Raw genomic sequence first — 27,829 nt, forward strand, 5'->3', positions numbered from 1 at the left:
AGATTTTTGCCTCTCTCTAGTACTTCATTCCATCGTGAAAGGCTTTGGGTTGGGAACGACACACATTCTGTAATCACTGTGGTCTTTAAATTCCAGACGTGCTTCTGAGCGTCCAGGTCTTCTGAACCCATGGCTCTTATCTCTGAAGTGCACCACTATTCATTCTGTCTGCAAGAACTTGAGAAGATCAGACCTTCTACTTGTCTGTTAACTTGGCCAAAATAAAATGAGACTCAGAGTAACATAGCCTCTTTCTGCTTTCCAATGGACATTTTATTGTGAGTTAAGAACTATTTCGATTTTGCAAACCCCTTTGGATTTTGGCACCTGATACTTATCTCTTGGTGTCACTATGGTCGACACCTGCTGAAAAGGGAGCATTTTTAGTCCAGACTCTGAGGGGACTGGTTGGTGGCTGGTGGGATTGCTGGGCCTCGTAAGTAAAGCTGCACATTGCTGTGTCTGTCCCCCATGGTAGGGCCCGGGCCCAAGGGACATGCATCTCCAGAGCCTGCAGGGTCACTAGTAAGGGCAGGCCCAGGATATCAGGAAGATGGCTGGTACCTGTAGCCACATCACCTTCAGGCAGGAGAATCCAAAGCAGCAAAGATCAGCTGTCTGCTGAGAAACCAGAGGTCACTGAGATGGAGGACGGGGTCCCCTGGACAGCTTCTCAGCATCACTTACACATGTCCCGAACACTGTGGAGCCACAGGCCCACCTGCCGGGCACACAAGGTCGGCCAGCTCAGAGCGCAGATCCTGGGGAGGAGGCCCCACGGTGGCCTCAGCTGCCTGTGGGATGGGTCTCTGCTCAGCACCGCTCAGGAGCCCTGGCTGCTCCAATGACAGCTGGAACCACACCTTGGACTCTGGCAAAAGCAAATCAGAGCACGGGATCAGGGTTGGCAAGGCGGGCGTCGATCCTTTTGTATAGAAAGGGGGACTGTTGGGATGACGGGTCAGGACTCACGGGTTCAGCCTTCCCAAGGCCTAGCTGGGCCACGGGCAGCAGGGCACATGAAGCTGCAGCGTGGGGCCAAGGCAGCTGCTGCTGCACTGGTGCCTTGGAAGCTGTGCTGGGCCGGCCGGCTGGGCTGCTGCCTGAGTGGGAGCCGGCCAGAGCCCACGAGAGCCCCTGGAGCCCACACTGACCGAGCGGCCTGGGCCGGGGGGCAGGCTCGGGGCAGAGCTGGGGGACCTCTCCTTTCAGGAGAGGCCAGGTGTGACGGCCACAGAGAGCAAGCCATGCACGTGCCGACACCTGCAGCCGGAGCGGGGTGTCCTTCCGTGGTGTGACGCTGCACTCAGGCCCTCCCACGGGAGGCCGCAGCTGCGGCGCTTCCACTAAGCTCCCAGCCACCTCAGCGGCAGGCTGGTGTGCGCCCTGGCCCCCAGCAGCAGCATGGCGAGGCACAGCTCCAGCTCCAAGGCTGCAAGCCCTGGGTTGGAGCCACTGTGGCTGCTGTTGAACCCCATGCTTGAGTCTTTCCGTCTACAACATGGGAATGATGACTTGGTCTTCCTGAGGCTGCGTGAGGAAGTCCACTGGGAACCCTGGGACTGGTGGTCGTCCTCCACCGGTGTGTTAGAGAATGCACAAAGTTGCGTGTCACCAGCCACACAAAGCCAGCAGGTCTGGGAGACGGGTGGTACTTCCTGTCCCAGGGCCCAGCCAGCTCTGGCAGCTGCCCTCGCCTTCAGCAGTCCATGCTTTCGATGTTGGAGCACCTGGTATTTTTGCACAATCTGAAGCTGAGTGCAAGACCAGACACAAACGTGGGTCTGGGAAGGGGTCGCTCAGGTGAGGCGCGGTGAGTGGGGGAGCACCCCAGGTTAAGCTGCCCCCTCCTCTGCTTCCTCCTCTCTGCAGCCAGGCCCCAGAGCAGGGCCTGGGGGAGGAGGGCACTGTGGCTTTCCACAGGGAGCCTTCCCATAGGACCGCGGGGCGGCAACCAGGCCGGACAGAGGCCAGACAGCTGAGGGCCATGCGCTGCAGGGTGGGAGTCCCTGGGGCTGTTCAGGGTCAGATGCTGGACAGTGAAGTGTGCGTCTCTCTGCTCTGAGCATCAGCAGCCCCCGCTTTGCCAGATGTGGCCGGGCCGTGGTGGGATCCATCAGTCTAGGTTCAGAGCTGAAAGGCTGCAGGTGGCGCAGTGTTGCCTGTGGCTGTGGACCTGACGCCAGCTGGGACATCTCAGTCCATGAACATCCTCAACTGCCTCTGTGGCACTGTGAGCCCTGGTGGTGGAGTCCAGTCCTCCAGGTTAGTAAGTGTGAGAAGCTGCCGGGACCGGGGGTGACAGAATTTGGTAACGGGGGGGTGGGGGGGTCATTGGGGCAGCCTTGCCAAGGCCGCTGTGTTTCCACCCACACACCCGGGCCACAGGGACGGCTCCACGTGGTTCAGAGCACCACACGGTTAACAGGAGCTTTATGGCCTCCTACCTCCTTCCGAAGGTGATCGAGGGCTGAAGGCTCGGGGTCGCCTCTGGTCAGAGCATGGGCAAACTGCTTGGCTTTTAGTGGTAAGGTTTCTGTGTTTTCCTTCAGAGTTCACCTTGTTCCTGGAATGCAGGACGGAAAGTTCAAGTGCTTTTTCTGTGGTCATGATTAAACAAAGCTGAGAGGCGCACAGGAAACACAAAGACGTGGGGACCCCCGGCATCGCCCTGGGCAGCCCTGGGCAGCCCTTCCCTTTGGAGCTAATGCTTCTCCTGCTTTGAAGCACGATGCTATCGCCTCAGCTTTTTCAAACGTCTGAGAGTTAAAAGCTGCCTCTTGAACCTGCGGTCCTTTAAAATTTACGGAGGAACATGCTACATCAGGCTCGACCAGGTCGCCCCACATAAAGTCAATACTTGTCTAAAAGCAAACACAGTCTTGGAATACGGGGTCAGAGCAAAAGAATGCCATCCGCTGTGCTTCCCGCCTCGCGCCGCCCTTCAAAGGCCGGACCGGGGAGCCGGCTCCCTGTGCGGGTCAAATGCGTGTCAGAGCAGACTCCGGGTTAATATTCAACCAGGCATTACTAGATTAGATGACTGTTACATGCTTTTAGTGCCAATTAATTCATAGCTGTTTTTCAGTCCTCTTTTTACAAGGCAGAAAAATATGGGGCAGCGTTTCCTGTGGCGAGTTCTCAGGTAGGTCTTTTGTGCTGTGACCGCCACCGGTGGAGTGGGCTGACACCTGTGGGCCCTGAGGCGCGGCCCCCGGCGTGATGTCAGGCAGTGGCCCTCCGAGCGGGCTATTCAAACCCACCGAGCAGGCTCCTTTTGGTGAGATTTATGCTACTTTATGCTAGAATAACAATGATGCAGTGGTATTTGTTTGAAAATGAAAGGATTATATGGTCTTTGTAAAACGAGGAATTTAGTTCTGGGGAGGGGCAGTGAGACGGTGATTTATTTTTTGTTTATGTTCCTATGAATCCTTTGATATGTCAGCTTCTGTCACTAAGTATTAGGACACTTGTAATTTCTTGAATCAACCAAGATGAAATACACACAGCCTCAAATAATTTATGTCAAAATCTCAGCTGTGCAATCTAAGTGCCAGGGCTTATTGGGAGATTAGATGGGGACGGGCTACTTGGTCTTCAAAGACTTGCACGTGAGGAGGAGCTGGGAGCCACGGTTGACCGTGTTGGCTTACAGTGAGGGTGTCGCTCCCTCTTCGAGTCTTGGTGCAGGGAGAGGACATAGGAGTCGTGCTGCCGGTCAGCCCTGGGCTCAGGGAAGCCTGGCCCTTTATTTTCCCGTGTTATTCAGTAACTAGAATATCTGAGTGGATGACACAGACTCCCTACTGCCCCTTTCCTTTGTCACACTGTCCTTTAACAAATAGACTTCAAATACACATTCTATGGAAGATAAGAAACGAAGCCACCGTTAGCTCAAAGCGCAGAAGCCGTTTGGGCCTGGGGAGGGTCTTGGCATTACTCAGTAGGGACCCGAGGTGCATGGGGTGATGGGGGTCCTGAAGGCGGTGAGGCCACCCTCGGCACCCCTCCTGGGACGCTCGCAGGGCCTGGCCTGGGCTTGTACTCACGGGAGTGGCCCTGGGCCACCGCTTCCGCGGGGGCGGCCTGACTGACTTCCTGGTGCAGGATGCCTTCCTCTGCATCGGTCACCTGCAGGGAAACCTAGACGGCAGGGTTAGCTGTTCGGGACAGCATCCATCTCAGAGATGGCTATTTTCTTTGGGAAAGAAAATTCATTATTGAGCCATCTGGGAATCAGAAATACCAGAAAATGGATTCTACATTTCCCACTATTAATTATGCATCAGGAGCGTATGGCTTGGGGAGCTGAGGCAGCAGATGAAGGCACAGATCTCATTTCCCAGCCTGAGAAGGACGATGCCGTGGCCTCGCCGAGACCCCCTCAGTTTATGCATCTCTAAAATGGAGGATGCTGATGTGATAGAGGGAGGACAAGGCGAGGAATGAGAAAAGTGGGTGATCTTCAAACTCTGAGAGTCGGGAGCCATGTTGGGCGTCTCCTCTTCAAGCTGACAGTGGAGACTCTAGGAGTCTCCCCAGACCCCTCATCCCATGTCCTGGAGCCATCCTTCCCAGAGCAGGTGTTTCAGTCATGTGTGTCCTGTCAATCAGAACAGAGGTCAGGAAGTCTGGGCAGAGAGAGCAACAGTAGAAATGGAGCAAAGCAATCTCCTTCATCTCTCTCTCGCACGTATGTGTACACAGATGTGCACACTACATGCACACAGATGTGCACACACCTGCATACAGATGTGCACGCACATACACAGATGTGCACACACATGCACCCAAGTGTGCACACACATGCATATAGATGTGCACACACATGCATATAGACATGCACACACATGCATATAGATATGCACACACATGCACACAGATGTGCACACATGTGCACACAGACATGCACAAAGATGCACACATACAAGCACTCATGTACACACAGTCATGCACTCAGATGCACATGTACATGCACACACATACACACAGATGTGCACACACGTGCAGTTGCAGGCAAGCACAAATCTCTGGGTTGTCATGTTGATTCCTTAACAAGTCATTCTCTGCTCTTCATCCTTTCCTAGCTGGCCTGACTATGGACAAAACAAAGCCCAAAGTATTTTTTTTTTTCACTCCAAGAACGCTGAGAAAGGCTGTAATTTATATCTAAAAAGAGCTTCACTAACAAGCAAAGAAATAAAATTCAAAGGAAGATTCGAAATGCAGGTACCTGCTCTCATCATGTCTGTGGGCCGCTGGGCACCAAGGACAGAAGTCCTAGAGCACTGCTTGAAGCCACCTCAGTAAGCTTGCCTTGACCCTTGGCCTCTGTCCTTGTGAGAATATGGTTCTTAGTCTCTTCAGGGTGAGATCATCACAGCACATTTTTAAATCCCTGAGCGACTGCACTTGATCCTGACAAAGCTGCTGGGGCCCTGGCTGCGCCCTAAGCCCTGGTCCCAGGGGAGAGAAGCCTTTTCCTCCACTCACCCGCCAGGCATCTGGCCCGCTGCCTGCAGGACCTGCTCCCGCCTGGCTGTCCTCCTGAAGACTCACGGCTCCAGGCCTCTGCACAGCTTCTTGTTACCCTGTGCCTATTTGCATTTAAAAATTCATCCAGAATTTATTGAATGATTCCATTTTAGAATTAACTCTGAAAAGATGGCATTTTCCATCTCATCCTGTGGAAAACCGCCCAGCAGTGAAGAGAACGAGAATGGAAATGCGAATGCTGTCTTCACACAACACCGGGAGACATCTGTAAGCCTGAAACACAATACACGAGGGAAGACTGCCAAGGAGAGAGAAGGTCAGGGAGGCCCAGCAGGACTGGGGAGGGTGCCCACAGCTGCAGATCTCGGAAGCACAGATAGAACTGTCCTCCCCAGAGTAAGTGACCCATCCCCGGGGAACACCAACAACCATTTGTTTGAAAAGAGGGAAGAAAATGATTGGGCCAAGAGCAGGTGTCCCTGGGCACAGTTTGCCATGGTCTCAAGAAGCAGAGAAGGCAGGGATAAAATAAAGACGTAGGCAGTAAGCTGTATTTCTAAAGATGCAGTTGGTGTGCAGGTGAGGCCGGGTGAAGAACTTCCACAGGAAACAGGCTTGCAGCACTGCTGGCTCAGCTGGAGCCCTGCTAGTCTAAATGAGTGAACTCGCATGAAAAACCCTGGACCCAGAATTCCCACTTGCTTGGTATATGGCTTCAGATTTTGCATGTGCAACTTCATCAAATGACATAGGAAGAAATACCCTTATTCAATAATAAATTATAATTTAAAGGCTATTTTAAAATACCAAAAGTAAGATATATTAAATTTACAAAACTAGCAGATGGCAAGTGAAAGCTCTTATTTGAAAAACAGTGCCAAATAGCACTGTTATGACCAAACAGCTCATCATGATGTTTTAAAATCAAGAGAGCAGTTTACCTCCATAAAACAAGAGTACAAAGGCAAGATATAAGAGCTTATGGAGAAATGTCTAGTGGAAGATAAAATCAACTATTGGTTGAAAGTTCAGGAACGAGCTGAGTAAATCTATAAAATCACTATAGGCGGGAAAGTCAAGTTGGAGTCTCAGAAGGAGGAAACCTCATGAAAACACCCTAAGGAACATAAAGCATAGGATCAAGAAAGAAATAAGCAAAAAGAAACCTGAAAGAAAATTTGAAAGGATAGAAAAAGGATCCATCCTATACATCACAGGATCTCTGAAGAAAATCAAAATAATTATTAAGTAAATTTAAAAATCTATAATTTAAGAAAATATTCCTGAGTGGAAAGAGCTGAACACTTCAAACAGCATATCATGACATTCCAAGAAAACTGGCAGACACTGAGAAATCTGCAACATGTCCTGCAACATCACGCACTTCAGTGGGAGGACCAGGCAGCCATGGCAGCAAGGACGGCGGGCTCCTGCTCAGCCTAGCTTTCCCTTGAGAGTCAGTGCCTGACCAGGAAGTCCTCAGGCTACTGGAGAAAGAAACCATAGGCAAAAGGTATTCTGAGTTTGAATCCACTTTAAAATGTAGCGCCAAAGTCTTGGGTACTGCCCATTGAAGGGTTGGGTGTATTCCTCCTGGAATCTGGGTGGTCACGGCTACGTTTACATCAGAGCCTGGCAGAGTGACCATGGGCAGAGCCCTGCCTGGGACAGTCACTGCTGGAGTCTGGGCCTCACTTGTCAGTCTCACTGTCTGGAGGAGCTGACAACAGGTGCTCTTGGTCAGCAGCCCCACTGAGCCAGTCACCAGCCCACCCGCCAGGACTGGCCGTGCCATGCAGGACCCACTCTGGAAGTGGATCCTCCATGGGATGTGGCAGTCCTGCCCCTGGAGTGACCCCAGTGGACATCCTGGCCTTGAAGACCAGGGCAGAGTCAACCCTGCAGACCTTTTGCAACTCCTGACTCAGGATCCAGGCAGTGATAAAGTGGAGGGGAACCCAAACACGGGGCGGCTGTGTACTCAGCACAGCGCACGAGTGAAAGGTGAGCTGAGGGTGAAAGGTCACAGTGCTCTGTGGCAGCCACACGCTCAGAGTACGCCTGTCCCCTGGGTCATTCTTAGGTACCAAGACGGGAGCCCTGACTGCGAGCACCGGGTCCAGGCAACACCGGCACTCAGTGACAAGCCACGTGGGCCCTGAGGCTGCGGAGTGTTTCATGGAATGGAGTGGCCGCCACATGGCCGCCACATGGCCGCCACATGGCCGTGAGAGCTTGAGGAGAGCAGAGGTGGGCGACACAGCAGGTGCAGGCTCGCGAAGGTCCGGAGCCTGTGCTGGGGTCAAGATGACCACTCAGAAGGAACCAGGCCTCACGCGCATGGGCACAACTGAAGGCTCGATCTCCCAAATTACAAAACCACGAGGGTAGGCCAGCGGGTGGACCAGGAAGGGTGTGGGGATGAGGGTGGTGTCCCCAATGGCTGGCAGACATGCCCTTTCTGTGCCCCTCCGCCTGCCAGGCTCGGCTCATGATTAATGGGCACTGATTCTGTACTTCCAAGACAGCAGCAGGCACATGTCTCAGACGAGGAAAACAGAAAGGCCGCGGACCCTGGCCAGTGGGGACAGAGTGGCCTGGGGTAGGCCTCTTCCCCTCCCTGCACCACAGTCCTGTCTTCAGGAGCCTGTGGAGGAAGTTCTAGTCACTGCACCTGGCTCACGGTGCTCAAGGGACACCCGTGGCCAGTGCGCCCTCTGACCGGGCGGGTGCCGGATGTTTCCTGCTGAGTGGCCGGAGCCAGGGATGGCTGGGGTAAATCAGAGCTGCCTCAAGGCCGGCACAAGTGCATGCTCATAAAGTCCACCATGAGAACGAAACCAAGGACATTTAAAATCAGAAGAAACACACTAATATAAGGAAGGCAAGACCGTCTACCGTAGGTAAGAGAGAAAAAGGGCTGATAACTAGGATCATCACAAAAAAAAACGGGAAGGAATGCGCTCCAGGCCCTGGGGTGCCGAGGGCCACCGCGCCTAGCAGAGAGACCTTCAGTCCTGCCACAGAACAGAGCCCTCCTGCAAGCCGTGTCGGGCCCTCAGGCCAAGGTCCAGAGAAAGCTGAGACTCCGCCTGGAGGCCAGGGGAGCAGCCAGGAGGCAGACCCGGCACAGCGCTGGCTGCAGAGAGGCACCTCTCGGACGCCTGGGGAATGGCCCAGCCGTGAGAGGCCGGCTGTGAGGCAGCGGGCGGAGGCAGGACAGACAGACGCTTGAGCAGACCCAGGGAAGCAGCGTGCAGCGAGGAAATGGAAGAGCCCCCCGCCCAGATCAAGGTGCCTGCTTCACAGCCTTCACGCCACAGGGGAAGTTGACGTGCCCGTGCCGTCCGTCATGGACCCTGCTCACTAGGAGGGACGGCATGGCCCCGTGGTGTCCCCCAGTTTTGGCGCTGCCTGCCTATGCCCAGCACGGTGGGGCCATAGCTGCCATGGGGCCGTGAGGAGGTGCTCGGGGTCAGTGAGCTGATGGCCTGCCAGCAGGAGGAGAGGCAGCCCACCACAGCTGTGAGAGCAGCCACGGGGCGTGCGTGAGGCGGTTGCCTCTGGGCGGGGCTGGGAGAGGGCCTGGGAGGCTGGCCCGAGGCTCCTCCACCTGGGGCCTCCAGCCTCCAGGACCGTGGCAAGTGAGCTCTGCTATTGGTGCCGCTGGTCTGCAGTCCTGTCAGTGCAGCTGAGCCAAGCAGGACGCCCCCAGCAGGGAACGGCCTTGATTCTAAGAAACAAGGGCAGGAGAGTACGTGCGATCTGCTGCCAGCTGCGTAAGAACGAACACATCTGCCTACGTGCTCGCACGCGTGGTCCTCACAATCTGTCGTTCCGCACCCGCCCGTCACCGTCAGCCACTCGTCCGCCACATCCTTCTGTTTTCCTGCCTTCCCACCGTGGGATGGCCCTGGGAAGGAGCGTTTCCTTTTCCCTAGGTGCTTTAGGACCTTCTGAGTTTGTGACCCACATATTATCTATTTAGGAAGTCTGTGTAATTAGCTTGGAGAATCCGGCAGCCTCCCTGGCTGAGGCTTGGAGGCACCATGAGCCTGGCCGAGAGTCAGGTCCTCACTCAGGTCGGCTCGGGGCTCGCAGGCGCCCCAGCCCTGCTCTGCTCTGCTGTCCTCTCTGCCAGCCGAGGCACACAGGGACCGCCTGGAGCACTCAGGGCTCCCGGGGAGCTCCGACTTCAGGTGGGGCCCTGGCCCGGTGATCCGAAGGCCATGCTGGACCCTGAAGTGGAGACTGAGTCTTTCCTGGTGCTGCCTGCCGTCTTGGAGCTGCAGATTCCGGACTCTACCATGGCTTCCATTCATCTCCTCTGCGGCCCTTTTTCCTGGAATTGACACACAAAGCAGCAGTTTTAGCAGGACATATTGCTGTGCACGTCCAGCGGCGTGAGGGCTGTGCCCTCCTCGTAGGGTGGCTCTGTCCTGACTCCCGCCTGGCGGCCCCTCTGTGTCCTGAACCCGGTGGCATGGTCTCAGCATCCCGCATCACCCTGAGCTAAGCCCGCTCACTCTGCAGCATGCGTGTTGCTTTGGGCCAGGGGCTGCCCCACACCCCACGCCAGCAGGGCCCCCTCTGCCTCTGCCTGTGCTGCTGGCACGTCCCTGTCTCCTCTCGGGGGACCCACATCTTATCCTTCTTTCCAGGACCACTGAGGCCTCACTTCCCCTCCTGAGGGTCTCTGGTAACCCCAGGGGACCCTCGTCCGGCCCGTCCAGAGCTCCGGATCTGCACAACTGCTCTTGCAATTCCTTTCTTTGGAGAGACTGCTCTCTGTCCAGTGGCAGGTGCACGGGCATCTCCTCTAACGTGTTCTGCAGGGTCCGGGAGGAGCGGGTGCAGTGAGCCGTGGTGCTGGCTGGTTGTGCGCACGCTTCGGGGGCGAGCTGGGGTGCGCCTAGCCCATCCGCAGTGCGCGGCAGTCTTGTCTCCATTGCGTTTAGTGTCCGGTGTTCTGCGGCCTGTGCGGTGTGATTCCTGAAGTGCTGTGCTGCCCATGGTTGATGTGGGGGCATTGGGTTAAGGTCTGGTAGTTGAAGAAGGGCGGCTCCGTGGTGGCGGACCCCTGAATGCGGAAGCAGTGACGGCAGAGACGGGTTTCCCTTACAAATGAAACCCTGAGCGAGGCGGAGCAGCCTGCCCCAGTATCCTCTCTGTCCCAACCCTTCATGGGTCTTCTCTAGAATACCCACCTCGTGGCAGTGCCCGCCACGTGGGCACAGCCTGTGTCCCAGAGCTGGCCTGACCTTTGCCTACGGCAGGACCTGACCTGGGAGGAGAGAGCCAGTTGGCAGTGGAAATGACCACCCAGCCGCTGATGTCCGCCCAGCCTCCCTCCTCCGCCCACCAGCTGTGCAGGGCACCCCCGAGAGGCTGACCCTGAGGAGGGATTTAAAGCAAACGTGGTAGGGTTTACACAGATTTCCTTACATTTCCAGAGAGAAAGACACGCCTGATGTTGGCGTAGATGGACCCAAAGCCTGTGTTATAGCAAAGCCCTCCCTCTTCTGCTTCTGCCTGCGTCCCGCCTGCCACCCACGTCTTCCCTGAGACCACCAGGAGCAGCGCAGTAAGGAGTCAGAGCCCCTGAGTTCACACAGGACGGAATTAGGGCCTGGGGGGGTTCCTGGGTTGACAGTCACCTGCAGCTCGTTTCTGGTGTTCCTGACTGGTCCCCTCTGTGGGTAGGGTGGGCCATCTGAGGCTTTACCATCCCGTCTTGCTTCTGCCTGCTGCCTTGTCCTCTGGAGGTGTGGACGGCTGGTGCGGGGATACTCCTATGCAGTTTTATCCGCCTAGTTTTTCCCTTGGCACTTGGTGCTGGTTGAACTTCTGTGAACACAAATGTCCTCAGTTGCCCTTGGTGGGGACTCTCCCAGTGGCCCAGTTATGCCTCCAGGCTGCTCCTTCCAGGTCATGCCTGTCTTCCGTTCTTCACTTTCGTATCGACGGACTTTCTCTTTACTTCGAAGTCACCACTGGTGTCCAACTTGGGAAGCGCTTTACTCAGCTACCAGTTCGTTTTCCATTTGTAAAGCGAGAACGGCATTCCGCCGGGGATGCGTTCAACAAGGACCTCGTGAGCACCCTCGAGGGCACAGTGCTAGAACGCAGGAGGCCTGGGTTTCTATTTGCACCTTGACCAACTGACTGGTGGCCTCAGATGGCCAAGCAAAGTCTTGGCCTCTTCTTTTTCTGTAAGACAAAGACAACGTGGATCCAGAAGAGCCGCGCTGTCCACGCAAGCCTGGCAGTGTGCCCAACCAACCAGGGCCCAGGGCCTGGCCAAGGCCCTCTGCCCGAGCGCCTCCTGCTGAGGACGGAGCTGACCACATCCACACAGGTCGTATGAGGACTGTGGCCCTCACCACTGTGGCGTGTCCTGGGGTTGCAGGGGAACATGCTGGTGCCTCTGGGGCCACCGCGTGGAGACAGGGTGTCACCCCACCCGCGGCTGCCAGGCCGCAGTCCTCACGCATCCGGGCACAGCACCTGGACTGTGTGGCCTCCAGCCTGGCCGCAGCTCCTACCTGGGGCTCAGGATCCGGGCAGGCGGGCAGTGCCCTGGCTGCTGGAGTGGAGGGTGGTGGCAGCAGCCCTGCAGGAGGAAGGCCAGCCCTGGAGCAGGGGTCCTGGTGCTGCCCCCACTGCCCACCCGCGTGGGGATTCGTGATCGGCGTGGACGGGGGTACACCTACTTCTCCCGGGTTCCCTCTCGTGGAATGAAGACCCTCTGTCTTCCTAGCCTCAGTTTTTAGCTCACAAAGAACGGTCCCTCCACAGCCAGAGGGAGAGCGTGCTGAGGGGCACAGGCCTGCCTCCGCAGGTCGGCGGAGACCATCCGGACCAGACGCTCTGTGCAGCCAGGAAGGGCCAAAGCCACAGCTCGCACCCACGTCTCGGGCCAAAAGTCAGCACTGCCCAGAGCCTCCCTTCAGGACATGTGCCCTGCCGGATGGCCAGCTGCTTTTCCCAGAATTGAAGCTGATGTGAGAGGCAGCCTGGCCTCGTCCTGACAGGAGAGCCTTCTCAGGCTGGCCACCGGCCCAGCTCTCCCTCTGCCCCATCAGTGTGGACCTGAGCGCGTTTCTTAATCCCTGTGCCTTGGTCTCCTCGGCTGGGATGTGGGGACGATGCCCCTGCAGAGGGTCATACTGGGAACAAACCCAGCGTGGGAAAGTTCCCAGTGTCCCTGGCATCACCCAAATGCCCAGGCTGCGTGGAGACCTCTGCGCAGCGGCTCACAGTGTCAGGAGTGGTGGGCAACCACACAAGAGCCCGCCCCGTCTTGGTGCAGCCGCGCCAGGAGTGGGCTTGGTGGCTGGGCTGGTGGCAGGGTGCTCGTGGGGTGCAGCTGGGAGCGGTGTGAGGGAGCGGGGGCCTGTGGCCAGGGCAGAGGGTGCCACCGGCCAGAGGGCCCAGGCAGAGCGAGTGCAGCACATGCAGATGGCGCGCCCGCGGGTCCCCAGCCGAGGGGCTCTGAGGGGAGTGGGGCCACGGCTGTGGAGTTTCTTCTGGGTCCGTGGCTTGTAACTCACACGCCTGAGCTCGTGGAAAGGAAGTGTGGATGACGGGGGATGGGCAGCTGTGGGGCCGAGTCACGAGCAACGCCTGCCTTGAAGGACGTCGGAGGAGGACGGTGACTGGCCGGGCGGGCAGTGGCAGCTGTTCTACGGTGGGCCCTGCAAGGGCTCTTGAGGAGCAGAGCCTGCTCAGGAGGGGTTGCACAGAGCCACGGGGACTCGGGACAGTCAGCAGGCGCCTTCTCACGGATCCAGAGCACAGCCCTGGGGAGGGCGGGAGGGCGCTGCCCTGGCCAGGCGCCCGTGAGCTGTGGGCGACATGTGGGACTGTACCCCCAAGCACTCTGTCCATCACTGACGAAGAAGGAGGCTCTGGGGCCTCTCCAGCAGTGGTCTGGACACTCTGAGCCAAGTTGCCAGCTCCCAGCCCTGGGCAGCCGCGCGTCTGTCCTTCCTCTCTGAGCATGGACTCTGCTCCTTCCCAGCATGGCCTCCACCGGGCCTGGCGTTCCTCCCACAGGCTCCCTTCCTGGGGACCCTCCTGGGTGCCCCCCCAGCCTGAGCCACTGGGGGCTAGAGCACATGGCCCCCGGTGGGGCTGTTTCCAAGCCTCCTGCAAGCTTCGGCAGGCACTGGCTTTGGTAGGCGCAGGACCCGACACGTGCTCACTGAAGTGCAGCTGCTACTGGATCATCCCACAACCACACCAGGGCACGCGTCTTCATCCGCATGTTGCAGGCACAGAGCTGAGGGGCAGGGTATTGTGGTGGGCACCCATTTCCCAGGGCGACGGGGGAACCCTGGTATGGACGGGCCTTCCTGGAGGGCTCTATGCCAAATGGGGGTGGAGGACACGCATGGTGGGTTCCTAAGGCGTCCAGGGGAACAGTGTGCCTCCCACAGGCGGGGCCGGCCACACGGGCTCTGTGGGCCCGATCACAGGAAGGTCTGAGGCAGATCCTCCTCATCCCGGCCCTTAGCCCTGCTCCTCCAGCCCAGCAAGGGCTCCAGACACGGCCCAGACATGGAGCAGTGAGGCCCCAGGAGCCCACCCAGCCAGGGCATGAGGCCCTCAGAAGCAGCCTCTCCGCTGGGAATTCTTCTCTTTCCTTCATGGCTTCTGGGATAAACTGCACAGGATAATGCCTGGCAACTGAGTAGGCATTTAATTAAGAGATTTGTGGCTTGCTTAATTAATTAGTAATATAGTCTAACGACTTAAGAAGTAAAAAGGCGCTGTTGAGCTGTGAAGGTCCGTCCACCAGCACAGGTCGCGTTGCCTCTGGACCACGCCCGAGCTGGTCTGTAGAAATGGAGAAAGCTGCAGATAGACAGCATTCCGTGAAAGTTTTTTGAGAACTGAGGTGTGTCTAGTAGTTGCCGGGTACCTGGTCCAACAGAGGGGCCCGGCCCGCTGTGGAGAGTCCGTCAGCGGTTTGGGCCATGGTGGCGTATCTCAGAGAGGCTGGGCTCCAGGGGAGGCTGGGGTCCAGGGCGTCTGTCTGCTGGCAGCCACGCCCAGCCTCCCAAGGGCACACAGGCCAGGAAGCACGGGTTGAGGCAGGGTCTGAAATCGGAGCGTCCGGGGCTGGTTGGAGGCCTCTCACAGCTGTGCTTTGCCATGGCCGTGGCTGGTGGGCCGGGGGTCTCACCATCTGGGCCCTCTGAAGAGGACTGCTCCGGGGGGCACTGAACCTGGAGACACCATGACACCTCCGACGTGCGGGGCCTGCATCTCTGTGTCACTTTGCTGCCTCAGTTGGAGCCCCTGCAGGGCCACCGGCCGGCCTCCCTCCTTTCCCCATAACCGGTGACTCTCAGGTTCTCAGGAGGGGATTCTTGCCCAGGGTCCTGCCACTTGCAGGGAGCGAGCCCTTGTGATGTTTAGGCCGTTCCTCCTAGACTCCTCTACATTCCATTGCTGAAAATTGATTTTCTTATTATTTGAATTTCTTATGAAAATGACAGAATTGGAATGACTTGTGTCCCACTATGGTCAACCTTTGAGCAGCCAGCCAGGCCAGCAGCAGCAGGAGGCCGTCTGGGAGCATCTAGCTTCCTGTTTAGGAAAACCGGCGCTGGGTTCAGGGCTGGCGCTGCAGGATGATGCATGGAGTCCCAACTGGAAGCCACCAGTGCTCCCTGCGCCCTGCCCAGCCATCGGAACTGCCCCCAGCCCTTGCGGCCACAACCTATTAGGTTGACAGGAAGGCCTGTGGCTCTTTTGTGCTTCCCACCTGGCGACAGAAGAGGGGGCTCACAGTAACCCCGTGATGGATCTTCTCTCTGATGTCTTCCGACACCTCTGCAGCGGGAGATGGCACTTCTCTTGCTGAAATCTCCCAAGCAGCACATCAACCCACCCAAGCAGTGAGGGACCTGGGAGGCTGCCTGACCCTGTCGCCCGTCAGTCCCGGGTGGCGGCTGGAGACACGCTAGACTGGCTGGTGGCGGTGCGGCTCAGCAGGGTCTCAGCTTTGGGGAGTGTGCAGAGATACCTCACGACCCCGGTGTGGGCTGTGTGCCCTCCTTGTGCAATGGCAGAGACCATGATTCTCAGGGGCTGCCACAGCTCTAACCAGAACTCTCCCCAGGGGACAGGGCACAGGGTTGGCAGGAGGGGACACTTTCCTCCAGCCTGAAACTCGGAGGAAGCACGGCTCCCAGATCCTCAAGTGCACAGGGGAGACCAGAGGCAGGACAGGAGAGCAGGAGCAGGCAGGACGCCTCCCCCAGCATGTGGGCGCTCCTCTGCATTGGAACCACAGCAGCCTTCCCTGCCCTGGGAGTGACCCCGAGGCCTGCCTGCCTCTGCGGAGCCTGCCGGCCTCCAGGCTCCACCTTGACCCCAGTGCCCTCATTCTTCCCTGTTCCTTCTTGACTCAGGGTTGGGCAGTGGCCAGGCTGAGCTGATTCATGTTGTGGGTGACCTTTCAGGGCGTATTTTCAAGTGGCACCTTTGATTTCATCAGCATCCAGCAGACTGCCTTCTGTGACGGGGTCTCCACAACACTGATGAGTGTGGGTGCGGTGGTTGCCAGACCTGGGGCTGAGCCAACTCATCCTGCAAGAATGGAGAAGACGGCGCAAACACAGGTCCCACTCTGTGCTCAGCTTTGCCATCAGTTTGGGCCAGCAGCAGAGACAGGCGCTCCACCTAGGAACCAGTGCAGCGAAACCCACCACCCTGTGGGATGGCAGGCATGGACTGGCCTCATGGCAATGAGTGCTGGCTTCATGGTGGGGTGTGGGATCCATGGTGGAGTGTGTTGGAGTCATGGTGGGGTGTGTGGATTCATGGCAGGGTGTATTGGTGTCATGGTAGGGTGTGTTGGAGTCATGGCAGGGTGTGTTAGAGTCATGGCAGGGTGTGATGGAATTATGGTGGGGTGTGTTGGTGTCATGGCAGGGTGTGCTGATGTCATGGCGTGGTGTGTGGATTCATGGTAGGGTGTGTTGGTATCATGGCGAGGTGTGCTGGAGTCATGGCAGGGTGTATGAATTCATGGTAGGGTGTGTTGGAGTTAAGGTGCGGTGTGTTGGAATCATGGCAGGGTGTGTTGGTGTCATGGTGATGTGTGTTGGTGTCATGGTGATGTGTGTTGAAATCATGGCAGGGTGTGTTGGTGTCATGGTGGGGTGTGTTGGTGTCATGGTGATGTGGGTTGGAATCATGGCAGGGTGTGTTGGTGTCATGGTGGGGTGTGTTGGTGTCATGGTGATGTGGGTTGGAATCATGGCAGGGTGTGTTGGTGTCATGGCAGAATGTGTTGGAATCATGGTGGGGTGTGTTGGTATCATGGCGAGGTGTGCTGGAATCATGGCGGGGTGTGTGGATTCATGGTAGGGTGTGTTGGAGTCAAGGTGTGGTATGTTGGAATCATGGCAGGGTGTGTTGGTGTCATGGCGATGTGTGTTGGAATCATGGCGGGGTGTGTTGGTGTCATGGAGGGGTGTGTTGGTGTCATGGCGATGTGTGTTGGAATCATGGCGGGGTGTGTGGATTCATGGTAGGGTGTGTTGGGATCATGGCGGGGTGTGTTGGTATCATGGCGAGGTGTGCTGGAATCATGGCGGGGTGTGTGGATTCATGGTAGGGTGTGTTGGAGTCAAGGTGTGGTATGTTGGAATCATGGCAGGGTGTGTTGGTGTCATGGCGATGTGTGTTGGAATCATGGCGGGGTGTGTGGTGTCATGGTGGGGTGTGTTGGTGTCATGGCAATGTGTGTTGGAATCATGGTGGGGTGTGTTGGTGTCATGGTGATGTGTGTTAGAATCATGGAGGAGTGTGTTGGTGTCATGATGATGTGTGTTGGAATCATGGCAGGGTGTGTTGGTGTCATGGCAGAATGTGTTGGAATCATGGTACGGTGTGTTGGTATCATGGCGAGGTGTGCTGGAATCATGGTGGGTTGTGTGGATTCATGGTAGGGTGTGTTGGAGTCAAGGTGTGGTATGTTGGAATCATGGCAGGGTGTGTTGGTGTCATGGCAATGTGTGTTGGAATCACGGCAGGGTGTGTTGGTGTCATGGTGGGGTGTGTTGGTATCATGGCGATGTGTGTTGGAATCATGGCGGGGTGTGTTGGTGTCATGGTGATGTGTGTTGGAGTCATGGCGGGGTGTGTGGATTCATGGTAGGGTGTATTGGGATCATGGCAGGGTGTGTTGGTGTCATGGTGATGTGTGTTGGAATCATGGCGGGGTGTGTGGATTCATGGTAGGGTGTGTTGGGATCATGGTGGGGTGTGTTGGTGACATGATGAGGTGTGCTGGAATCATGGCAGGGTGTGTTGGAATCTTGGTGGGGTGTGTTGGTGTCATAGTGGGGTGTGTTGAATCCATGGCAGGCTATCTTGGATTCATGGTGGGGAGTGTTGGATTCATGGTGGGGAGTGTTGGATTCATGGTGGGGTGTGTTAGATTCATGGCAGGCTATGTTTGATCCATGGCAGGCTATGTTGGATTCATGGTGGGGTGTGTTGGAGTCATGGCGGGGTGTGTTGGAGTCATGGTAGGGTATGTTCAGTCCATGGAAGGGTGTGTTGAATCCATGGTGGGGTATGTTGGACTAATGGGGGGGTGTGGGCTGGATCCATGGTGGAGTGTGTTGGATCCATGGTGGGGTATATTGGATCCATGGCAGGCTGCGTTAGATTCATGGTGGGGTGTGTTGGATTCATGGGGGCATGTGCTGGTTTCGTGGTGGGGTGTGTTAGATTCGTGGTGAGGTTGTGCTGGCTTCTTGCTGGAGGTTGGGGCCTGGTCTTCCAGTGTGTCCCTGCAGCTGTTTAAGAATTACTTGTGAGAACTCTCTTTCAGTGGAGGTCTCTGCTGCATGTGGCCCTGGCAGGAAGGAGGCTACAGAACCACGTAGCCTGGGGATATTGCCACTCTAGCAGAAGTTACTCATCCTTTGTTTTTGCTCGGTGGTCATTTTAGTCCCCTAAATACAGCTCCTGTTCTGTAAGATACCTAAGAGGTCCTGGCAGAGCTGGATGGCTCAGAATCCTATTTTTAGGAGCTATTTTGTGACTCAAGTGTTGACTTCATGGAAATGATGTCATCCTGAATGTTGCCTGAAAATGGACTCTTCCAAAATCTGAACACATCTCCCTGTTGACTTGTATAATCATCTCGGAGAAGGAAATCCTACCCTCATTTCTGATTGATTTTCAATCAATATCAGCTACTAAGACTGAAGTCTTCTGCCTGATCCTTCGGTGAGTGATTAACAAGCTGTTTGTGCGCAGAAGGTTCCTTGTTGGTTTGCTCCTTTATTTGTTCTGTGGTGCTGGGGATCGCACTCAGGGCCTGAGCGTGCGAGGCCAGCGCTCTGCCACCGAGCCCCAGCCCCAGGCCCAGCCTCAGGAGGGAAAGGGAAGAAAGACGGAGACAGGCATTTTGTGAAGTACGATCCTCCCGTTTACCAGGGTTGCTCTCTGAATTGAAGTGACAGCCTTCAGGCTTCCGCGGCCCCTGCCCTGGAGTGGCAGCCACCGATGTCCTGCTCGGTGCACAAGGCCTCTGGCAGCCGCTGTCACTGCCCCTGGCTGGTGGCCGCTAGTGTCTTCTCCTCAGGCTGGAGCCGCCCAGCCCATGGGCCCCGCCCAGCGCAGAGGCCTGTGAGAGGCCCTGGGTGCCTCCTTGCCCTGCGCCCGCCTCCTGCCACGGTGGCCTGCTCCTCGAGGCCCAGTGCCGCCTCAGGGGCCCTCGCACTGTCCCTGGCTCTAGCTCCCGGGCTGGTCCTCCTCCTTGGCACTGTGAAGTAAAACAAGCGCGATGAACCTCACGTCTCCTGCGGCAGGCGCTGGGTCGTGGCCTCTGCTCCTCCATGGGGCTTCTTGTCTCTTGGCGATGGCCCGAGCTGACCCTGAGTTCCAGGCCAGGGGCCCAGTTTGGGGCGGCTTTTCAGCTGGATCCCATCTGAACCTGGCTTCTCCCGCTGGCCGGGCCCTTAGGGCCTGAGGGTCTCCACGAGTCCTGGCCCATGGTGGCTCCTGGAGACGGAGGCGGGACTACGAGGCAGCTGCCTCCTGAGCCCGCAGCTGCTGCTTCTCAGGCCTTCTCCTCCCTCCCTGTCATGTTCACAGAGGGCCAGCGCAGTCCTGCAGGCAGGGTCAGGAGACAGCCCATGCCATGCCCTGCCCTCTGGCAGGAAGCGACACGGCAAGAGAACTGGGGGAGACGCTGCCTTGCTCTGAGTATCACATGGCTGCTTCCTAAATGCAGGGCCTTTGGTGGGGTCCAGCTCTTCTGGATATGGTTTCCCATGCTGCGAATCAGGAAGGACACTGCTGAGCCCCCCAAGGGGCCGTGTGCATTCTCTGGTTACATTTGGATGTTTAGGGCCTCGCCTAGTGTCTGAGCGAGTCCGGTTTATCGCCTCTGCCCGAGCTGCATGTGGGTTAGTGGTGTGTGTCAGTTGGCTAAGCCACGGTCCTGGGGGTTGCCTGGGAGCCCTGACCAAGGTGTGGTGGACATCTGCAGTGGGTCGTCTTTAGAGGTAAGTGACCCTCTCCAGGGAGCTGGGCCCTAAGAGCAAAGTGGAGGTTCCCCAGGGAAGCCCGCTCTGCCCCAAGACTCTGCCCTGAGACTCCCTGAGGCTGCGGCATTCACCCTGGCCCAACCCTCCAGCTCCACCTGCCCTTGGGGTTCGAGGTGCGTCTGCCCTTATGGCCATCAAGCTGATCCTTCAAGATGAAGTCTTAACATGGGCATGTATCAGGCATGCCGAGAGGGAAGTGCAGAGTGCCTCCATGGCCTTACGGAGACACAGCCTGCTGTAGCCCAGGGCCACCCTTACTGCCTCCTGGGCAGCAGCAACCTGCAGTCCTTCCTTGCTGCCCGAGGGGAGGGCTTGTCTGTGCGAGATTATACAGTCTGTCTGCAGTTTTCCTGATCAGTGGAAATGCGGACACACGTCTGTCTCCTCCTCAGGGACCTGCTTACCTGCCGATGAGAACCTAGTCAAGAACTGAACCTAGTCAAGAACCTGGCACATGGTAGATCCTCATTAAATTCTGACTTTGGCTGGCATTTGATTCATGCAGGTGCTCGAATCTGCACCATGCTGGTCTTTGATTCCAGGGTGTAAGGATGCCCCCGCTCGGTCTCTGCTGCCGGTGGCCCTGAGCGCTTCCTGCGTCACGCCACGCCCCTCCTGTGTTTCATCTCCAGGTAGCTGCTGCCTGTGGACGGACATGCCTGTCATTAAGCCATCCGTGGGTGAGACTAGCCGTCTGCTGCCAAGGCCCCCCATTTTGAGGTCCGAGGACCCGTTTCCTCGGCGGTTATTAACTGCCCCACAGCAGTGCCTGGATCTGATTGAGGTGCCGGGCTGCCTCCCCCAAGATCTCTGCAGGAGATCCAGAGTCCGACGGGCTGATGGGGAGCCACCCTCCCTCTTTCCTCCTCCCACCCATCACCCTAAACAGCATCCTGCTCCTCAGGGAGATGCATGTTGGGCATGTTTCCTCTTTGCCTGGGGGAGTCAGAAACACACAGGGAAGGAGGCCTGTGAGGAAGGGCGGCCGGCATGGCCTCACGTCCCCAGACATGGGCAGGAGCAGAGAGCAGGAGTGCAGGAAGCCACACTGTCCAGGGGGCGCTTCCTCTGCAGCGCCTGGCCCTGCCCCCGCAGGACGCCATGCCAGATACACCCAAGGGCGGCCCTGCCCTGACCTGACCCCAGAACCCGTCTTCTCCCCCACATGTGCCCAGCCTCATCTGTCTGTCCTGTGTGCCGTTGCAGGAGCTTGAGTTGTTCTTTCCAAAAATTCACTGTGAAGGAGAATGAGGTAGGGTGGGGTGGACACAGAGTTTAATGAAGAGCAGCAGTGACCGATGGGGGACGCACTCCAACCGAAGCTCTGGCCGGGGACCGTGGTAGAAACAGCCTGAAGGACCGCTGCCACTGTCTCCTTTTAGAAAGTCGGGAAGAGAGCACGGCACTCGGAGTTGCTTCGCTTGCCCGTGCGTGACCAGTCCCTAGTGACAGGTGGTGTTTCCAATCATCTGCTCCGTTAGCTATTGTCACAAGACCCCTCCACTCCCGTTAGGTTCTAGGCTGGTGGATTTTGGCGGCAGACTCCAGCTGCACGGGGTCAGGAGCGTGCACTGAGGGATCCAGGTCCGTCGGGAGCTCTGCTTTCCGACTGTGACAGAAACATGATTCCCACCCCAGGGGTGTCCTGAAGACACGCGGGGAGTCCGTGACGAGGCCCTCGTGTACCCAGCCTCACTTTGCCCTACGTATTTGCTGTCGGATGCTCGGTGAGCGAACAGCTTCTGCCCTTTTCTACTGTGTCTGGAGTGGGTTCAGGTCGGGTTTAACCTGCGCTCTGGTGTGTGGAGCTGGACTTTGTCTGTCGTAACTGGTCCTCTGTTCTGCCACAGGCCTGCATGGTGGGCTCCTTGAATCGGTCACTCCACTGACCCTCAGGGTTGTGTGCATCGGGAGCTGAGATGGGCTGGGCTCCTGGCCGCAGGAGCCAGCCACTGGTTCATGAGGCAGGAGAGCAGGCTGCTCACAAGCCCTTGACGGGCTGCAGACACGCTCCCGGGGGCTCCTCCCAGGCTTTGCCATGCCAGTGCATCTGGATCCATCACTGGTTTTATTGCTGCCTCTCCTAACTTCATGTGTCACCTGAAGTTTGGTTGAACATATATCATTTTAAAAATAAGGCTGGTCTGGCTGCAAAATCTTTTCTCCTTCGATTGCCGGGGTTGGATCAGCCTTTAAGGACTGCAAGCAAGCATCCTGGGAACACCTCTGATCGCGCTCCCTGGGAGCCCAGGAGCTGAGCTCTGTGAGGAGCTCTCCCCAGTCAAGGACAAGTCCTGCACAGAGGCAGTTCACAGGAACATGGTCATGGACCACGGGTGAGGGCAAAGTCCTGCCACATGCCTCCTTCCTCAGTCACCTGCCTCCAAGGACTGAAATTTGTGTATTCAAGGTTCAGCCAGCTGAGAATCCACCTAAGAGTATCCAGACCATGGCGTCCTCTGTCAGATCCTGACAGAGCCTCTGCAGAGCTCCAGACACGAAGGCGAAGATGGGAGAGGCCATGATGGCAGCCACCTCTACCCAAGGTGTCACTACGTTACCATAGGAACCTACCTGTTGAGTACACTCATCGTCCCTCTTGACAGGTGGGGAAAGGAGACTTAGGGAAGTTTAGGAACTCTCCCAGGCAGGAGGGCTTGGGCACCCCTGGCCTGGACTCCCACTTGCTCCTGGACCAGGGCTGTTCTCAGGATTTGTACGAAGTGTTTTAAGTGATACTGACTTACCCTGGAGAGCGGTCAGTTGCTTCTTCTGGAGAATGTGACATAAGAGCTGAAAGGCACCTCTGGAGGAGGGTTAGAGAATGCTCCTGCTAAGGACAGGGCCAGAGAGAAACGTTACTATTTTATTCCAGTCTAAATTTCCCTTTTGGTTTTTTCCACCCAGCTGCCGCACACATTTCATGTCCAACATAATCACCAGCGGTGACTCTCTCCCTTTCAAATCAAAGAGCAAGTAAGTCAAATGCAAAGAGGACTCAGAGGCTTCCTGGGGTCTCCTTGGAGCTGCATCCCTGTCTTTCACCACAGTCCCCAGCAGAACATGCGGATCCCACCTCGTGGTCAGGCCAGTGCGATGGTGAAGCTGAGGATGTGACCTTGGACCACACTGAACACCACAGCAGAGAGCCACTGCAAACCCATTGGCTGGGTCATACTCACAAGCACTGACCCAAAGGAGGAGAGGGTGTCGCCTGGCAATCGCTGGGCAAGGCCTGTGCTGCTGTCAGATGTCCTTCCTCCAGGCTGCCTGCTGGAGGGGCCCTGTCCTGCTGTATCCCTCCCTGCTGGGGGTGTCCTCCTGCTGTATCCCTCCCTGCTGGGGGTGTCCTCCTGCTGTAAACCTCCCTGCTGGGGGTGTCCTCCTGCTGTATCCCTCCCTGCTGGGGGTGTCCTCCTGCTGTATCCCTCCCTGCTGGGGGTGTCCTCCTGCTGTATCCCTCCCTGCTGGGGGTGTCCTCCTGCTGTATCCCTCCCTGCTGGGGGTGTCCTCCTGCTGTATCCCTCCCTGCTGGGGTGTCCTCCTGCTGTAAACCTCCCTGCTGGGGGTGTCCTCCTGCTGTATCCCTCCCTGCTGGGGGTGTCCTCCTGCTGTATACCTCCCTGCTGGGGTGTCCTCCTGCTGTAAACCTCCCTGCTGGGGGTGTCCTCCTGCTGTATACCTCCCTGCTGGGGGTATTCCTGCCCTGCTGTATACCTCCCAGCTGAAGGTGTGCCTGCCCTGCTGTATACCTCCCTGCTGGAGGTGTCCTTGTCCTGCTGTATACATCCCTGCTGGAAGTGACCTTGTCCTGCTGTATACTCCCTGCTGGAGATGTCCCTGTCCTGCTGTATACCTCCCTGCTGGGGGTGTCCTCCTGCTGTACACCTCCCTGCTGGGGGTGTCCCTGCCCTGCTGTATACCTCTCAGCTGAAGGTGTGCCTGCCCTGCTGTATACCTCCTTGCTGGAGGTATCCCCCTCCTGCTGTATATTTCTGTCAGTTCCATGGCCACTTCAGCATCTTTAGAAATTTCACAGTGGGGTAGGTACTGTGGCTCATACTGTTGTGTCAGGCATTCTGGAGACTGAGGCAGAGGGTGGCTTGAGCCCAGGAGTTCAAGGTCAGCCTGGGCAGCATAGCCAGACCCTGTTTCAATTTAAAAATATAAAGAAAATACAGGAATAAAAAGTGACTCTAAGAATCTGACCACATTGATGAGAGTCTAACCCATTAGGAGAAGACTTTTCTTTGGCCACACCTCCATTACTCAGATCTTGATTGCTCAGATTTTGATCCCCTCAAATTGTCTCCTGTTGGTGCCACGTGTTGCATGAATTTTAAACCCTTTGACAAACCGGTTTTTATCAGAGAGAATGTCAAGTGCTCTCCATCTCTAATGAGTTGGCATTTTCTTGAAATTCCTCAAATAGTTATAATTACCCAAGACATAGTGAGACATCTGGCATCTGGAAATGGTCCTCCAAATATCCCAGTGAGCAGGCCACAGAAACCGTAAAAACCAGGACATGGACACTGACCCAACAGGATGGCCCAGGGCATGCTGGGAGGCCCGAGGACACTTCACCTCCTGCCTCCATCCCTGTTTGCATCATCGTCCTTCATTAGCAAAGACGCCGCTGCTGACATTGTCATTTCCTGGGCCAAGAGGTCCATTTAGCGTGTACTTAGAGTGCATCTTTGCTGTGGGGGCTAGCATGGCGAGGCTGAAAGATAGCTCATATTGCAGGCCATGCTCTTGAGTGCTGGGATTATTCTGGGAAGGCGTCCTGCAAAGTGAGCCCCACCAGCGTCCACCCAATGTCAGCCGAAGGCCATGGAAACAAGAATATGGGAACATTTGTTTTTCTTTCAGAGACCTCAAAATACTTGACCTTGTCCTTGAGTTTATCAAAGCAAGCGTGCTTTATCTCACAGCTTTCTAAACGGTCTGAAACACCTCCGGCTGGGTTAGAAGGCTGTGACTCAAGGAAAGGCTGTCATCCCATGTGTACACCCTGGGCCTGGCTCCAACAGCATGTAACGCGCTGGTGAAAATGGTGTCCTATTCCCGGTGCCCCTGCACGTCCAGGGTGAAGGTGGGTAGAAGGCCTTCACTACTCAAAACCGAAGACAGATGGCCAGCAGGGAATGGGGCTTCCAAGTTGCTGGCTGTGTGGCAGCCAGTCATGACTATAGAACTCTTCAGAAAGTGCGTTAGATGGAGAGCAGAGGAAATGGACACGTAGACATTGCAATGCAGTTTTGGAGTTACCCAATTCAAAGTAGATACAAGAAGAAAATGCATTGACTTATCACAGAGCACACTGAGTTGACACATTTGTGACAGGAACAGCCCTCAGGTGACTGACTATGGGACAAGAAGCTGCAGAGCATTAGTACTGAACCAGGACAGTGCGTGGACAGTAGACCACACCAAGTTGCCACAGGAGGAGAGTCATCCTGGTAGGGGGCGAGGCTCTGGGGTCAGGGAGCCTATGGACTTGAGAAGGGAACCTGAGCCACGTGACATCCACAACATGCACACATGAACCCGCCTACTCAAAAGTCCGCACCTGGAGATGTACATGTAGGAACTTCATAGTCATGTTTTATTTCAACACTTAACAACTAACTTCACTTTTTATGGATGTATGATCAATAATATTGATTCACAGAGGAAAACCAAAGCAATAGAACTGAACCCATTCCACAGTGATCATTCATTACGCACCTCCAGACTCTGGGCCTTGCACAAAGCACCCAACCCCAGCTTGCCACTGGAAGCTCAGTGCAGCCTACAGCGTGGGGTTGCCTGGAGCGTGCTGGCGTGGAGAAGTCTCTGAACAGTAGCGGAGGCGACTCTGAAGAGTTGATGGACACTGTTAATCACCTTGTTGCTGTGACCAAAAGGCCTAACAACAGCTTAGGGGAAGAGATTTATTTGGCTCATATTTTCAGAGGTTCAGTCCATGGTTGGCAGACTTCACAGCTCTGGTCCTGAGATGAGGCAGAATGTCATGGTAGAAGGACAGCAGCTCAGAATGTGACAACCAGGAAGCAGAGAGAGCTCTATCCACCAGCGACAAAATATAACCCCCACAGGTGCACCTCCATCTCCTCCAGCCGCACCCCACCTGCCTACAGCTACTGCCCAGTTAATCCATAACTGTGGACTAACCCACTGATTAGGTTACTCCTCTCCTTATCACATCACCTCTGAATTTCCTGTAATGTCCTACACAAAGCTTTGGGGACACCTCATATCCAACTACAAAGGCAGCTCGCTGAGAACCTGACAGACAGGCCAAGCACGTGCAAAATTTTAAAGTCATTCTCTTTGACAACTTTGGAAAATATTGACAAAAGTCCCTACATATAAATAGTAATGATACTTTTAAAAGAGCCACGTGAAAAAAAATCCCAGAATAATCAAAAGACACTTGCTGGTATTTCCAACACACACTCACAGAGGATAAGAAAGCAGGACTCCTGTTCCGAAGGTGTCAGGATTCTGGGCACGTCCCCAGATGACATCACACTGAAGCAAAGCAAACACGAGAACCCAGGACTTCAAAGTGAGTCAGTGCCTCTGGGCCGCTGGGTGCTGAGGAGTGTGCTGGGATTGTGTGTGGCCCTGGGCATGATTCTCCCAGAAGCTAGTACCTCAGACACCTGCCATGTCACCTGGGCTTCTTTATTTTTTAAGGAAAGCAAGTAATCTAAATGTGAGGTTGTTAAGCCAAAAGAAATAGATGGAAGATTTAATCTGATTAAACTGTATGCATAATTCTACATGTAACTCTTCAGTGAGGTCTTAACTCTCATAGGGTCCTGCCTAATTTTTGTGACATTTTGGAAGTCATGGAGAAATCAGCTGGAAGTAGACCTCGAACACTTTGACCTTCAAACACGTTAAGAGCTCCTTTGCTGGGTGGAGGGTGAACACTGGAAAGCATTCTTTAATCTTGTATCTACAGCTCGTCTGTAAAAATGTGTTTATTTCCCGGGTTCTTTGAAATAGTTTGAGGGAAACATTCCATGAGATATTTTTTACTTTAGTTCAGTTTAGGACAACATCACTCTGCGCTGACACTGTAGCGGATGTGGGTGGTGCCGACATGGCGGGGGAAACAGCCCTGCTCCAGGAGCAGGGTCACGGACGCATGGGCGTTCTCTTCCAACCAGAGGAGGGCTCAGGGACAGGGGCGTGTGTGTGAACCTGTGAGGTCACAGGAAGGGGCACTTAGCTCATGCGGAGGCACACGGAAGGACACCAGGAGAGGCGCTTGTGAAACTTCTAAGAGTGAGTCCATGTTAACCAGGGGCAGCTGGCCAGGTGCTTGTGGGTGTGTGGATACCTGTGTGTGTGTGACTACCGGGCACGACACAGGGAAGACTCAGGAATGTGGTGTGGTTCCGACCTGGAACCACACCAGTGTTTGTGCAAGGACCATAGTGAGCACTGGGAAATGTGGTCATCATGGGGCAGGGTGGCCAGGTTTGGCCTCCGGTGATGGGGAGTCTTTGAAAAATGGTTTTCACACAGGCAGTTGATGAGGGCCAGTTAGCACTTTGGCGAGTTCACTGACAGGTACTCATTAAGGGTAATGGACTGGAGGGAGTGGGGACAGAGAGAGCAGATTGAGAGAGAAGGGGGCGCTGGGCTGCGTCTGTGGGCAAGACTGCAGGAGGGGGGTGCTCGCCCCGCAGGGTGGTCCATAACATGGGCGTGGCTAAGGACTG

General features: G+C 55.9%; 1 long non-coding RNA gene across 2 annotated transcripts; it reads left to right on the forward strand.

Annotated features, from left to right (window-relative positions):
* The first annotated feature begins 21,910 nt into the window (after positions 1-21,910).
* Positions 21,911-24,472, forward strand: LOC306667455. 2 transcript variants are annotated; one of them, XR_013765554.1, is made up of 3 exons: positions 21,911-22,690; positions 22,992-23,378; positions 24,455-24,472. It is a non-coding gene; the product is annotated as an uncharacterized lncRNA (long non-coding RNA). The 2 variants fall into 2 exon arrangements; XR_013765555.1 differs by lacking the exon at positions 24,455-24,472 and having other exon boundaries at positions 22,992-23,060; positions 23,135-23,272.
* Positions 24,473-27,829: the final 3,357 nt, after the last annotated feature.

The sequence above is a fragment of the Sciurus vulgaris genome (genome assembly GCF_902686455.1).
Source record: "Sciurus vulgaris genome assembly, chromosome: 8".
NCBI classification, from domain to species: Eukaryota; Metazoa; Chordata; class Mammalia; order Rodentia; family Sciuridae; genus Sciurus; species Sciurus vulgaris.